The following is a 14941-nucleotide window of genomic DNA, read 5'->3' as shown; positions in this document are numbered from 1 at the left end:
AGAAATTAGTATGGATTTTGTCACGGGTCTACCTCGAACTTCTGCAGGATACGATGCTATATGGGTCATAGTAGACAGATTGACCAAAGTGGCACAATTTATCCCAGTAAAGAAAACATTTTCTCTTGAAAAATTAGCTAAATTATACATCAAGGAGATATAGTTGCTAATTATGGAGTTCCTATTGACATTACATCTGATCGAGATCCGAGATTTGTCTCAAGATTTTGGAAAAGTTTACATAAGGCATTGGGAACAAAGTTAAATTTTAGTACGGCGTATCATCCTCAATCTGATGGACAGTCAGAACGAGTTATACAAATATTGGAGGATATGTTGCGAGCAAGTGTATTAGACTTCAAGGAAAAATGGGATGAATCACTTCCTCTGGTAAAATTCGCATACAATAATAGTTATCAGTCAAGTATTAAAATGGCTCCTTATGAAGCATTATATGGCAAGAGGTGTCGCTCTCCAATCTGCTGGGAAGAAATAGGAGAAAGGAAATATCTAGGCCCAGATTTAGTTCAACAGGCCGAGGAAAAATTACGAATTATTCGTGAGCACCTAAAGGCAGCACAAAGTCGACAAAATACTCAAGCGGATAAAAAGCGCAGAGAAGTTGAGTTTAAGGCAGGAGATTTTGTCTATCTGAAAGTTTCTCCAAAGAAAGGGACGAGACGTTTTGGCCTACGTGGAAAATTGAGTCCAAGATATGTCGGGCCATTTCAAATCATTAATAAAGTTGGAGCTGTCGCTTATCGTCTGGAATTACCCCCAAATTTATCAGGGATACACAACGTGTTCCATGTATCCACTTTAAAGAAGTGTGAACTCCCACCAAAAACAGTAGAATTACCACTCACGGAGCTGCAGCCGGATCTATCCTATGAAGAGCACCCAATAAAGATTTTGGATGTGAAAGATAGGGTGGATGTTTCATGTTAGATAGGTCTTCTGCGCTGGATGATTTGAATGGTGTAATGTTGCCTTCGCGTGGAACCTTTGTGCTGTTTTCGTCGTCCTCTTGGACTGAACCTGTTTTCTGCTTTTCTGGGTTGTATCTTGCTGAACTGGTGCCTGAGGGCTTTATTAATTTAAAGCCGACGCGTCTAGCGTCTTCGTTCCAAAAAAAAAAGATAGGGTAATGAGAAAAAGGACCATTCGGTTTGTAAAAGTCCAATGGAGCAACCATAAAGAGGAGGAGGCGACTTGGGAAAAAGAAGATGATTTGCACGCATGTTTTCCGCATCTCCAGTTTATGGGTAATTAAATTTCGAGGACGAAATTTCTATAAGTAAGGGAGGATGTAATACCCGTGTTTATTAGTATAAATAAGATCTTGTATTTTGGTAAATTAACAAAATTAGCAGAATGTTGGAGTAGTAATTATAAGCTTAATTAGATAAAATCAATCATTGGTTAGTACTAAGTAAGAGTAGTCAACTTAATTCCTTAGTGTGGAAGGATATGCATTACAAGAACATGCTTGTAGAGCCTTCGAGTAGGAGGGCCACGTGTGGGTGTGGTACAAGATATTTAGCAGCTCAAGTTTGCACTTATCTGTAGCATTTAATGCTCTGTTGGAGTCAGCTAGGCACGTGTGATGTAAAAGTACAAACAGCTGTAAAACTAGAGACACCGAGGCTGCTGAGTTACACTTATCCAGCTCCATTCCCTACCCTACCATGCCTATAAATAGATGGGCAAGAGCACGCTGTAGTACTCATCCCAACATACAAACCAGTTCACTAGCTAGCTTTGCATGGAGTAGAATCACACTGATCGGCAAGAGTGCTCGGAGGAAGCAGCGAGTCAGCGAGTCAGGCAAGCATGCGTTCCATCTAGCCTTTCTAGCTGTCCTATTCCTTGTTTGTCTCACTATTCATGCCATGCTCTACATCTAGTAGTACTTCTCAAGCTCTATAATGTGCACTGTTCGTATGATTTGATTCCTGTACATCTCTTGAAGCTAGCATGCATACCACAGTACTACCTTTTTGGTTTATGATCACGGTGGAGAAATCATTGGTACATGCATGTGAGCACATGGATTAATGGCTCATGCATGGATGGTTGGTTCTGTGAAAAGCCTAGAGATATTTATCTTGGTCTTGCATGTATTTCCTCTTGCTAATCTTTGTCTAGTAAATTTTATAAAAATCTGGTATCACGACGGCAAACGTATTGTATCGGTCACAGTTCAGGTATGGGACTGTCTGAGTTCTCCGCTAAGAACGCCACTCGTTCGGAAGCGTGTCGATGATGGATCCGTAGGAGCGATCGACACTAGTAAGTCGAGTGGTCGGTTCTTGGGGGAATAAAGAGCTCTGCTCTACTAGCGCCTGTGTGGTTCTAGTTGAGGCTGTCGACGTCAGAGTACCCCTCTTAAGAGCGTAAAAGTGTGAAATTTCACCCCTGTGACTCCCGGGTTGGGAAGCTTGCGGTCATATGTGATGCCAGTTATTTCTTTTCTTTTCTTTAAATTAATCTCCATTATCTTCCTGTGCCATCAAACTCTTTTTTTTACAACTAACCCTTGTGTTTTGTCACTTTTGCCGAGAGAAGTTCCTTTGTATCCGTGTGCTTGCTGAGTATGAGATCATACTCATTCTTGCTATTGTTGTTGATTTTGCAGAAGTAGCAAATGATGGATGTGCTGATGAGAATGATGAACAGTAGGAGTAGCTCTACGGGTTGGGAATAAATAAAGGAGTTGCATGTATCATAACCTTTGTAATAGCTAGTAATGAATAAAGTTGGCTCTTGTGCATATTAGAAAATAATTTGTTTACTAGCCTAACATGCTTATAAATCAGATTTATAAGCATGTGGCGATTGTCACGGCTAAGACTCACTTGGGGCGTGACAGATAGGACGGAAGCTGGTGCACGTGCGGAACGCAATGCCGGCGTCCGGATCTAGCATCCCAACTCCCCCTGTGGCGAATCCAGGAGGAGTGAGGGCTAGATGCGGAGAGACATGGAAGCTTAAGCTCGGGGGAGAAAGCACGCAGTGGGAGACGATGAAGCTGGGTGGAGTGGACGTCGAGGGCCAGCCCACCAATCAGCACCGCCGCCGGCCGGCCGGTTGATGTGGGGAGCGTTCTATCGGTGGCGGATCAGAGGTGGGTGGGAGCGATTCATCTTCGTTCCCTCTCAAGTGCTAACTAACCAATTTAATTTAATTAATTTAGTTGCGATCAAGTACCTCATGCTTAAAGAGCCTTACGTCCTTTGCTATGTAGTCGTTGGGAGAAGGCAAAAACCAATCTGCTACATGCTTATATCATCGTGAAAACTCTGGATGTTTTTCTAATGATTTTATACACCTGATATTTCTATGGGCATCTCCAACCAACACTGACCTCAAAATGAATGCACTATTTGTTTGGTCCGAATCATTCCATGAAAAATAGTGGAGGAGGCGATCATCTAATGCTGCCCGCATCCACTTAAAAACAAATTTGAACAAGCCGAATGAATTTCATCAAACACAGTGAAATTCATTAAAGTTCAGATATAATTTACATAAAGATGATATTTGTCCGTTCAATTAAAAACTAAAAAAAGGCTAGACTAACTTGTAGCGGACGTGGGCCGGAGCTCAAGGGGTGCATGCATGCATGCAGTGGCTGGGCCGGGTTGCGAGTTCGATGCAATGATGGGCTCAGGCGGTCTTTGGATCAATTCGGCGCCAAATTAGCAAACTCAAGACCCAGCTAGTTGCAGCAAAAACACAGGCAATGGAGACGGGGTGCTCACTGGAGACCCGCGCCATTGAGGAAAAGCTGCGCGAGATCTATGCCAGGGAAGAGCTGTCCTATCGACAGCGATCGCACGTGGACTAGCTTAAGGCGGGAGATCAAAATACCAAATATTTCTAGAACAGGGCCACGCATAGGAAATGGAAAAACACTGTCAGGGCGTTGCGCCGTGATGACGGATCTCGGTGTACAGTTGATGAGGATATGAGGGAATTGACTGTGTCATTTTATGAGCGCCTGTTCACATCCGATGGGTCGGCAGGAGCTAATGTGCTTTTACAAAATATTATGCCTTTGGTCACGGCGGAGATGAATCAAGGCTTGATGGCAGCTTTCTCAGATGATGAAATAGAGCGAGCGTTATTCCAAATCGGGCCTTCAAAGGCGCCCGGTCCAGATGGACTTCCAGCTCTTTTCTACCAAAGACACCGGTCTTTGGTTAAGGATGATGTGTGCAGGGGGGTGAAAGACTTTCTGATGGGTGCATCAACGCCAAACGGTTTTAATGATACAGTCATTGTCATGATTCCCAAAGTCAACTCACCGGAGCTGCTTTCTCAGTTAAGACCGATTAGCCTGTGCAATGTGCTTTACAAGATAGCAACAAAGATGCTGGCAAACAGGTTAAAGAGCTTGCTCCCCTTGTTGATTTCAGAACAATAAAGTGCTTTTGTTCCGGGGCATTTGATCACAGATAATGTAATCGTGGCATATGAGTGTGTGCATGCCATTCGGAACAGAAAGAGGAAGAAACCTTTGTGTGCGGTTAAACTAGACATGATGAAGGCCTACGATAGGGTCGAGTGGATCTTCCTTGAATAGGTACTGAACCGGGTGGGTTTTGATCCTCGATGGATTGCTATGATCATGCGATGTGTGACATCAGTGAGGTTTTCTGTGCGGCTTAATGGTGGTTTATCTAGGGGCTTCATCCCTTCCCATGGACTCAGGCAGGGTGATCCTTTATCGCCCTACCTGTTCTTGTTCTGTGTGGAGGGTTTTTCGGCACTCCTTAAGAGAGTGCAAGAGGGGAATCGTATCAAAGGAGTTTCTTTTGGGAGCACTGGCCCCAATGTTACTCACTTACTGTTCGCGGATGACAGTATTGTTTTCCTTGAGGGATCATCAGATAACATGCTGGCGCTGAAGGAAATCCTTAGGCAGTATGGGGAGGCCTCGGGGCAGCGGATAAATTTGCAGAAATTGTCTATTTTCTTCGACAAGGGCACTCAAGATGGAGTGAAGGTCGATTGCAAAATATTTTGGGTGTTCATAATGAGGCACTGGGTGAGCGATACTTGGGTCTCCCCACACTGGTTGGGAGATCAAAAGATGGTACATTCAGATATGTAACGGAGTGCTCAAAGGGTAAGGTCAATGGATTCAAAGGCCAGGGTTTATCAAAGGCCGCGAGGGAGGTACTTGTCAAATCTGTACTCCAAGCCACACCAACTTATACTATGAGTTGCTTTCACCTCACAAAGAAAATGTGCCGGAACCTGACTTCTATCTCGTCAAAATTCTGGTGGGGGGCAAGAAATGGTGATAAGATGGTGCATTGGATCTCTTGGGAGAAGATGTGCGATGCCAAGCGGGATGGAGGCCTAGGGTTTCAAGACCCAGAAGCTTTCAACCAAGCTCTCTTGGCTAAACAGGCATGGAGGATTCTGCAGTGCCCAATGTCATTGTGTGCTCGAGTTCTCAAGGCAAGATACTTCTCGGATACGACAATTATGTCAGCCACTTGCCCATCGGGAGGATCGTTCACTTTCCAGAGTATACTTCATGGGCGCGATCTGTTGAGAGAGGGCCTTGTGTGGCGAGTTGGCGATGTAACTAGGATCAATATACACCACGACAATTGGATTCTGAGAAGCGGAAGCATGCGGCCACTAGGAGCTGTTTTTGTACAGGGGGTTACCAAGGTGGCCGATCTCTTGGTGAGTGCTGGCGATGCATGGGACAACAATAGAATTGATGACATGTTCTCTCCGGTTGATGCTTTTGACATTAGGCAGATTGCGGTAGGAGGGCCAGCGATGGAGGACTGTCTTGCATGGAATTACACGAAGAATGGGGTTCATGGTGCGCTCGGCTTACCATCTGAGGATGACCATGAACAAGTTGAAAACCGGACGGCCGGAATCAGCAAGCAGTCAATAAACATCAAGGGTAGCTCGGCCTATGGGATACTAGCGCACCAAATAAAGCCAAGATTCATATGTGGAGAGTTATTAGGAATGGTTTAGCTGTTGGTGCGGAGTTGCTGTGTTGAAGGATCAAACCAGGAGTGTTCTGTGTCGTCTGTGGACGGGAGGAGACTATCATGCATAGATTCTGGTCTTGCCAACATTCAGTACACTTTTGGAACCAGTTACGGTCGGAAAAGGGAGTCACGATGGCAGCCCCATCGAGTTTCACAGGCTCCCAGAGCAAACTGGCTAATTGGTTGCTCGGATGGTTCGCTAAGGCTCAGGCGGATGAGCGGGAGGCGATGATCCACACAGTCTATGCTCTATGGCTGGCACGGAATGAGACAAGGAATGGTAAGAGAATTGATGAACCACATGAAATAATAGAGATGGTTTGCTCTTTTATGAGAGAATGGCGGGAGGTTCATGAGAAGCCGGTCCAGGCGGCCAAACCCACCGTACTGCTGTGATGGACGACGCCGGAGGAGGGGTGGGTCAAGGCAAACACTAACGGCGTGACATCAATGTTTGGAGGCAAGAGTGGAGGAGGAGTGGTGCTTCGAGACTATAACGATGCTTTTCTCGCAGGAGCGTGTCACTTCTTCCCTCATGTCGACGAGGCCGAGGCTGCCGAGCTTAAAGCATGCAAGAGAGATTTTTTGGTGGCTATGGAGAATAACATTCAAAGAATTCACCTTGATCTGAAAAGCCAAGCTCTAGTGCAAATGATCAATAGGCCCGAGAGGAACTTGGCTGCGTCTGGATCTTGGGTGGAGGAGATCAATACTATGCTTTGAACCTTTGAGGATTTCCGTGTTTCATGGGTAAGGCATTCTGCAAATGTTGCCGCGCATAAGCTAGCTAAAGTAGGAGTAGGAGAAGAACTTTGTAAGGTGTGGCTTGGATCACCTCCAGATTGCATTCTGAGCGTGATCGCAGACGAGATTGCAAACTTTCTTTTGAGTTAATAATAGCGGCGACATTTACCCTAAAAAAATTGTAGCGGACAGTGACCTCGTAGGTGTGGTTGCTTTGGCTGGCCGCACCGTCGTCGTCATCGTTGTCCTTCTAGCGGCGGAAGGGCACGGGGGTGCGGAGCGCCGCCGTGGCCAATGCCGACTGTTGAGGATATAACCATTAGAGTCACCCGCCCAGGAGGGGCCGGGTTACGTCATAATGATCGTCACGTGAAGCCCAGTACCAAGCTTGAGGATGGCGGATCCATAATGGGCTTAAGACCCGGAGGCGGCTTAAGGACCGTAGTGATAACCCGCCGTTATGGCAAGACTTGTAATGTAAGGCAAGAGTAGTTAAGAGTCCGAGCCGGATACTGTTATAAGCCGGCCGGGACTCTGAGAGCCGCGGGGCATCAACCTCTCTATATAAAGGGACGACCCGGCGGTGGTTCAGGAAGAGGGACAACAGATCGAGAGCCGGGCATAGCGATTAAGCTCCCTGGTCATCGAAACCCTAAGTAATACCACCTCAACTGGACGTAGGCTTTTACCTTCACCGTAAGGGGCCGAACCAGTATAACCATCGTGTTCCTTGTCCCGTTTAACCCCTTTAAGCTTCCTAGCGGCGATGGCTCCACGACTAAGTCCCTGCACGAGGACATCTGCCGTGACAATTCCACGACAGTTGGCGCCCACCGTGGGGCTGGCGCATGGTGGATTTGAGTTCTTGAAGGGCAGCTTCGAAGGGCTCAAGGGATACGCTGTGGGCCGGATGACCAAGAGTTGTCGCGGCAAGCTCTACATCGACGATGCAAACTGGGGCCCCGACGCCGGCTCAATTGAGTACGGGTACCGGGTCCCCTTCGGCGGAATTCATGTCTTTATTGGTAAGATTGGTGAGCCGGGCCCTGAGCCGGACCTCTGCGCCGATCTCATCGAGACGGCTCAACGTGCACAACCCGCCCGGACTTTACCTGCCTTGAGGCGTGCTTTCATGGGATGCGTCCATGGAGAGCTCTCTGAAGGATCCGGATCTGGTGATGAGACGGCCGCTCGCTCTGACGGCGAGTCATCCACAGAGGAGACCGATTCGTTATACCAACTTCAAGATGGCAGGCTCAGGGGTTGTTCCGATGGCGACAGTATTCCGGACCCCTTTGAGCCGCCGAGCCGGGTTGGAATCTTCATGGCTGGCGCATAACCTGTTCAAAACCCCACCGCCGGGGCAGGAAGCCCTGTGCCCTCGCCGGCTCAGGTGCTGATGGATCTCACAGACAAGATGACGGCCCTGTTAACCGCTACGGTCGCCCCAGTGGATCAAGCTCAGCATGACGCGGAGGTGGCACAGTTAAAGTTGGATCTAGCAAAAGCCAAGGAGGATCTGGCAGCGGAAGGGATCAGGATGGCTGCGGAGAGGGCGGCTCTCGACGCCCAGACTCAGCTGATTCAGGCACAGTCTTTCCGGCTCACGATGGATCAGAATGCATCCAATGAGGTCATGAGAAGTTGGCATCAAAAGGCCCAATCTCGACTCCCTCCGGTTTACGATCCTCGAAACCTCTTCAACACGCCTGGGGCAGGGCCCAGTAACCCGCCAGAGATCACGATGCTCGGGGTTGGAACGCCAATTCAGCCCCAAGTAATGGGGCCTCCTCGGGCGAACGCTACCCCGCCTCAGTACGTGCCAATACCACCGGGTCATTATGCCAACCCGTTGGAAAACATGGTCGCCGCGGCGGCACGACTGGCGGCTCTCCCAATCGATGGCGACTCTCCAACGGTGGTTGAAACCCGCCGGGTTAGAGAACTCCTTCAGACGGCTCTAGCGCAGCAGGAGGCGTATTCTTATAGCCGGGACAGGATCCATTCAACCCCTCGTCCAGGCCGGAGCCCGAGTTATAGCAGACACATGGTCTCAGCGACCGGCTCAAGCAACGTCCGACGCCATGACTTGCCTCCTGGCCACGGCCCGGCTCATAACGGTGCCTTTCACGCGGTAGACCAAGACAGAGCACGGCAAGAGGCGGAGCAGGCGCCTCAGTTGACGGTTTACCAGCCACCCCCGGCTTATCTGATGGCTTCTATTGATGCGGGTATACCTACGAGGACTGGAGGTGTCCCTTGTCTGGTGCCGGCTCTCCGCAATGAACGTCTGCCCAAGGATTTCAAAGGGCCTAGGAAGGTGCCTAATTACACGGCTGATTTACAACCCGGAGCCTGGATCGAGAGTTATGAGATGGCCATGGAGTTGCTGGAGGTTAGTGAAGCAGTAATGGCCAAGTACTTCACCATGATGTTGGATGGAACTGCCCGCACCTAGTTGAAGGGACTGCCACCAAACTCTATTGGGTCTTGGGCTGAACTAAAAGCCCGGTTCATCCAAAACTTCAAAGATACCTGTAGGCAGTCTATGTCAATTGTGGATTTGACTAACTGTAAGCAGCAGGAGGGTGAATCTACAATCCATTGGGTTCGCCGGGTCAAAGAGATAATACATTCATCTGATAAGATGGATGCCGGCTCTGCAGTCTTAATGCTAGAGCAGAATTGTCGCTTTGCGCCCCTGAAGATGAAGCTTGGGCGGCTCAAGCGCGATTGCAATGATATGGGTACGCTGATGGCGGCTCTGGTTAAGTACGCCGACTCTGATAGTACCAAGGATCCCGCATCGGATGATGAAAGGACAGGGAAGGGAAAACGGTATGGCAATGGCAAGGGCCCCCAGCATAACCCGGCGAACCAGGGAGGTAACAAGCGTAAGACTGATGGCAGTATGGAGTTTGTGGCCAACGCCAGTTCACAGGGTAACAGCCACCGGCGCAAGGGGAGACCACCTCCCCGCGCCGGCGGGTCAGGCCCGACGCTTGAGCAGCTGTTGAATGAGCCTTGTCCAAGGCATGGCTCTAGGGAAAAGCCGGCCACTCATCTGTGGAAGGACTGCGCGATCATGAAGGCCTTTAAAAATTCCAATGCTTTCAAAGGCAACGGTGGCCCGGGCGGCGGCTCAGGCGCCGGCGGCTTTCATGGCCCGGGCGGCGGTTCAAATTCCAATTCTCAGAATGTTCAAGGGGGCTTTAATCAACAGCCCGGCCAGGGTCATCAGCAGCAGCAGCAGGGGGGATACCAGACTAATCCAAAGCAGCTCAATGATGGACAGTATCATGTGTTTACCACCAGTCTGTGCAAGTGAGATCAGAAGCTTCATAAGAGGGCTGTGAATGCTGTTGAGCCGGTGGTTCCACGCTATTTAAGATGGTCTGAGCAGCCTATTGTGTGGAGTAGGGAAGATCACCCTCCCCGGGTTGATAATCCGGGTCACCTGGCCCTGGTGGTGGCTCCGCAGGTGGGGGGATATAAATTCACTAAAGTGCTCATGGACGGAGGCAGCAGCATCAACATCCTCTATTATGAGACCTTCCGTCGTATGGGGTTGATTGATAAGAACCTCAGCCAGTCCAATATTGTTTTCCATGGTGTGGTGCCTGGTAAGTTGGCATATCCAGTTGGTAAGATCGAGCTGGAAGTGGCTTTTGGAGATGAGTACAACTACAGGGCGGAAAAATTAAACTTTGAGGTGGTTAAGATAAGAAGTCTGTATCATGCTTTATTTGGGCGGCCGGCTTACGCCAAGTTCATGGCACGGCCGTGTTATGTATATTTGCAACTCAAGATGCCGGGTCACAATGGGACCATTACGGTTCATGGCAGCCGAAAGATAGCCTTGGAGTGTGAGGAAGGTGACGCGGCTTATGCGGAATCTGTTTGTGCAGCAGAGGAGTTAAAGTTCTACAAGGATAATGTTGACCCGGCAGATATAACGTCTTTGAAAAAGCCGACCACGGAGCATGAGCTGGCAATGAAATTTAAGTCAGCTGATGAGACTAAACTTGTTGACTTCGTTCCAGGTGACTCATCTCAGCAGTTTAGCATCAGTGCCAATCTGGATCCGAAATAGGAAGGCGCGCTCATCGAGTTCATCCGTGAGAACAGGGACATTTTTGCATGGAAACCTTCTGACATGCCAGGTGTACCTAGAGAACTCGCTGAGCACACTCTCAATATTGATCCGAAATTTAAGCCGGTCAGGCAATTCCTTCGGCGGTTTAATGAGGAGAGGCGGAAAGCCATTGGTGAGGAGGTGGCCCGGCTCTTGGCGGCCGGGTTTATTGTTGAAGTTTTTCATCCAGAATGGTTAGCTAACCCGGTACTCGTGCTCAAGAAGAATGGCACTTGGCGGATGTGTGTGGACTACACGGACTTAAACAAGGCTTGTCCGGCTGATCCTTTTGCTCTCCCCCGTATTGATCAAATCATTGATGCTACGGCGGGTTGTGAGCGCTTAAGTTTTCTGGATGCTTATTCTGGATACCATCAGATTAAAATGGCAGTTAAGGACCAGGAGAAGACGGCGTTCATCACTCCCTTTGGAGCCTTCTGTTATGTGTCTATGCCTTTTGGACTCAAGAGTGCACAGGCGACTTATCAGCGTTGCGTGCAGAATTGTCTTCATAACCAGATTGGGCGCAATGTTCATGCCTATGTGGATGATATCGTAGTTAAATCCAGGGAGAAGGAGACCCTGGTAGATGATCTTAGAGAAACCTTTGATAATCTCCGGGTTTACAAGATGATGCTTAACCCGACCAAGTGTGTTTTTGGTGTTCCCGCAGGCAAGCTTTTGGGTTTCCTGGTTTCTCACAGAGGCATTGAAGCTAACCCGGAAAAGATCAAAGCAATCACCTCTCTGGCTAAGCCGGCGTGCATAAACGACGTCCAGCGTCTGGCGGGCCGCATCGCTGCTTTGAGCCGGTTTATAAGCCGTTTGGGTGAAAAGGCCATGCCACTGTACCAGTTGATGAAGAAAACAGATAACTTTATCTGGAATGATGCTGCTAATGCTGCTTTTGAGGATTTGAAGAGACAGCTGGCTGAGCCCCCAGTTCTTGCTGCTCCTGTTGACCAGGAGCCCTTGTTGCTGTATGTAGCCGCTAACACACGAGCCGTCAGTGTCGCTGTGGTGGTGGAGCGCAAGGAAGAGGGTAAGGAGTATCCGGTTCAGCGGCCGGTTTACTATGTCAGTGAAGTGCTCATTGAGTCCAAACAACGGTATCCACATTGGCAGAAGCTTGTGTACGGGGTATTCATGGCAAGCCGGAAGCTTAAGCATTATTTCCAGGGTCACCCTATCATTGTGGTTAGTTCTGCTCCCCTAGGAGATATCATCCAAAACAGAGAAGCCACAGGAAGAGTGGCTAAGTGGGCTATAGAGCTTGGGCCTCATGGTCTGAAATACGTGCCACGCACTGCTATCAAATCTCAAGCATTGGTGGATTTCATCAACGATTGGACAGAGCTGCAGGTGCCTGAGGAGAAACCGGATAATACATACTGGTCTATTCACTTCGACGGGTCTAGGCAATTGGAGGGCTCGGGGGCTGGAGTTGTATTAACTTCCCCTCGGGGTGATAAGTTTTGCTATGAGCTACGGTTGATGTTTCCCTGTACTAACAACGCGGCTGAGTATGAGGCCTCGCTCCATGGTCTTCGGATGGCTAAGGAGATGAGTTTGAGCCGGGTAAGGTGCTTTGGCGACTCAGATTTAGTGGCTCAACAAGTGTCAGGCAAGTGGGATTCCAAGGACCCTCTCATGGCGGCTTATCGCCGTGAAGTTGATGCCATTGCTGGACACTTTCAGGGTTACCAAGTAGAGCACATTGATCGCAGGAAGAATGAGGCGGCTGATGCATTAAGCCGGCTGGGCTCTCAGCGAAAGCCGGTGCCGCCTAATACTTTCTTGGACATTTTGCATAACCCTTCTGTTAAGTTGCCTACAGAGGAAGACTTGGCTGTCCCTGACCCGGAGGCACAGTTAGTGGCAGCTCTCCATATTACCCCAGACTGGATAGTACCATACTTGGCTTACATGACCCGGGGAGAATTGCCTGAGGATGAAACTTTGGCCAGACAAATAACCCGGCGGTCTAAGTCAATGATAATTATCAATGGCGAGCTGCATCATCGCAGTGTCACTGGAACTTTCCAGCGTTGTGTCTCCCCTGAGGAAGGTCAAGAAATTTTGCGTGAGATTCACGAGGGGGATTGTGGCCATCATGCCGGCTCAAAATCCCTTGTGGCCAAGGCTTTTCGTCATGGTTTTTATTGGCTGACGGCTCATGCTGATGCGGAGGACTTGGTCAATAAATGTGACGGTTGTCAGAGGTTCTCGCGACGGGCTCATGTGCCGGCTCAAGAACTAAGGATGATTCCAATTACTTGGCCATTTGCGGTCTGGGGGCTTGACATGGTTGGGCCTTTTAAAAGGTCCAAGGATAAGAAGACCCACCTCTTGGTGGCAGTCGACAAGTTCACAAAGTGGGTTGAGGCAGAGCCAGTTAGCAAGTGTGACGCGACCATAGTGGTTCAGTTCATGAAAAGGGTGATATTTCGCTTTGGTTTTCCACACAGCATTATAACTGACAATGGTACCAATCTGTCTAAGGGCGCCATGGAGGAGTTTTGTCAACGAGAGCATATTCGACTTGATGTTTCATCAGTGGCTCACCCTCAATCCAATGGTCAAGCTGAGAGAGCTAATCAGGAGATTTTGAAGGGCATCAAGCCCCGGCTTTTGGTCCCTTTGCAACGGACGCCGGGTTGTTGGGTGGAGGAGTTACCCTCCGTGTTATGGAGCATCAATACTACTCCTAACAGATCTACGGGTTACACGCCTTTCTTCATGGTTTATGGAGCGGAGGTGGTTCTCCCTAGCGACATTCGTCATGACTCGCCTCGAGTGGCGGCTTATGTTGAGGCGGATAATGAGCGGGCGCGCCAGGATGCTCTTGACTTGTTGGATGAACAGCGTGATGTGGCAGCGGCTCGCTCGGCGATTTACCAACAAGACCTGCGCCGCTATCACAGCCGCCGGGTTAAGTCTAGGGTCTTCCAGGAAGGTGATCTGGTGCTCCGGCTCATCCAAGATCAAACAGACGCACACAAGTTATCCCCGCCTTGGGAGGGGCCCTTTGTGGTCAACAAGAACTTACACAACGGGTCATACTACCTTATCGATGTACGGGAGCACAAAGATTCACGTAAGTCGGAGGAAGAGACCCGTCGGCCGTGGAACATAGCTCAGCTTCGGCCTTATTACACTTGAGCCACCGGCTCTCATAATGTACATATTTCTATAGCCATGTATATATTATGATAAATAGTAAAGCAGGACCTCTGTCCTTTTCTCCTCCAAAGGTAAACGTGTTATTTCCATTACAGCATTACATGGTCACTTGGAGGTGGGTCCGGCTTACGATCGTATCCGAATCTGGCCGTTACCAATATGATCACCTGGGGGCTTCCTGTTCAAACATAGGTCGTATTCGAACCAAAGAGAACATAGCTGTCGATACCCACTTGATTGGCAAATTGCCGAGCTCATTGGGGAGTTTTTCTTGATCATATTTGAATGATGGCTCAACCCCCTTTGGGAACCGACATGGATCATATTCGAATCAGCGTTGTTAAACAACTCTCAAGGTCATTTGGGGGCTTCCTGTTCAAACATGGGTCGTATTCGAACCAAAGAGAACATAGCTGTCGGTACCCTCTTGATCGGCAACGCCAAAGCCACCGGGGGCTATATGATCGCATTCGAATCTTAGCTTAACCCCTTTGGGATGGTTCTCTGGTCGTATTCGAACCGGAAGCCCCTAAGTTTTGATCTCCTGATTTGCAACAAGTTCTTCTGGTCATATCAACAGTGTGCAAGGGCGGTTCTTACTCCGCCGGCTTAACTTTGATTAACCATGTTGATAGCACACAATAAGCATTATCGATGCTGGTGAACCGGAGTTGAGATCTCAACCTCATTATTCGGGTTACATAAACCGGAAGTATACTTGAAGGCTTGAAAGCATGCTATTATGGTTACACCAAGGATATAATTGAGGGCCGGCCTTTGGTGACTTTGGTTCATATTCCGGGTTATATATAAAGTATCTGACTCTCAGTGCGGTAAGCCGCCCAGA

The sequence above is a fragment of the Triticum aestivum genome, chromosome 5D, assembly GCF_018294505.1.
Source record: "Triticum aestivum cultivar Chinese Spring chromosome 5D, IWGSC CS RefSeq v2.1, whole genome shotgun sequence".
NCBI lineage: Eukaryota > Viridiplantae > Streptophyta > Magnoliopsida > Poales > Poaceae > Triticum > Triticum aestivum.
The sequence above is the reverse complement of the archived record's forward strand: the minus strand, read 5'-3'. Positions refer to the sequence as shown.